Here is a 1,441-nt window from a genome sequence, read left to right on the forward strand (position 1 = left end):
AGGAATGTGACTCAGCTGTGTGTGAATCAGAGAATGTGTAGTCTATAAGATATGACATTCATACCATGCTATCAGCTATCACTCATGTCTGTACTACTAGTCTGTAAGATATGACATTCATACCATGCTATCAGTTATCACTCACATCTGTACTACTAGTCTGTAAGATATGACATTCTATCATGCCACACTGTCAGCTATCACTCACATCTGTACTACTAGTCTGTAAGATATGACATTCATGCCACGCTATCAGCTATCACTCACATCTGTACTACTAGTCTGTAAGATATGACATTCATACCATGCTATCAGTTATCACTCACATCTGTACTACTAGTCTGTAAGATATGACATTCTATCATGCCACACTGTCAGCTATCACTCACATCTGTACTACTAGTCTGTAAGATATGACATTCATGCCATGCTATCAGCTATCACTCACATCTGTACTACTAGTCTGTAAGATATGACATTCATGCCATACTATCAGCTATCACTCACATCTGTACTACTAGTCTGTAAGATATGACATTCATGCCACGCTATCAGCTATCACTCACATCTGTACTACTAGTCTGTAAGATATGACATTCATGCCACGCTATCAGCTATCACTCACGTCTGTACTACTAGTCTGTAAGATATGACATTCATGCCATGCTATCAGCTATCACTCATGTCTGTACTACTAGTCTGTAAGATATGACATTCATGCCATACTATCAGCTATCACTCATGTCTGTACTACTAGTCTGTAAGATATGACATTCATGCCATGCTATCAGCTATCACTCACGTCTGTACTACTAGTCTGTAAGATATGACATTCATGCCATACTATCAGCTATCACTCATGTCTGTACTACTAGTCTGTAAGATATGACATTCATGCCACACTATCAGCTATCACTCACATCTGTACTACTAGTCTGTAAGATATGACATTCATGCCATGCTATCAGCTATCACTCACATCTGTACTACTAGTCTGTAAGATATGACATTCATGCCATACTATCAGCTATCACTCACATCTGTACTACTAGTCTGTAAGATATGACATTCATGCCACGCTATCAGCTATCACTCACGTCTGTACTACTAGTCTGTAAGATATGACATTCATGCCACGCTATCAGCTATCACTCATGTCTGTACTACTAGTCTGTAAGATATGACATTCATGCCATGCTATCAGCTATCACTCATGTCTGTACTACTAGTCTGTAAGATATGACATTCATGCCATACTATCAGCTATCACTCATGTCTGTACTACTAGTCTGTAAGATATGACATTCATGCCACACTATCAGCTATCACTCACATCTGTACTACTAGTCTGTAAGATATGACATTCATGCCACACTATCAGCTATCACTCACATCTGTACTACTAGTCTGTAAGATATGACATTCATGCCATGCTATCAGC

The sequence above is a fragment of the Glandiceps talaboti genome, chromosome 19, assembly GCF_964340395.1.
Source record: "Glandiceps talaboti chromosome 19, keGlaTala1.1, whole genome shotgun sequence".
In the NCBI taxonomy this organism is placed as follows: domain Eukaryota; kingdom Metazoa; phylum Hemichordata; class Enteropneusta; family Spengelidae; genus Glandiceps; species Glandiceps talaboti.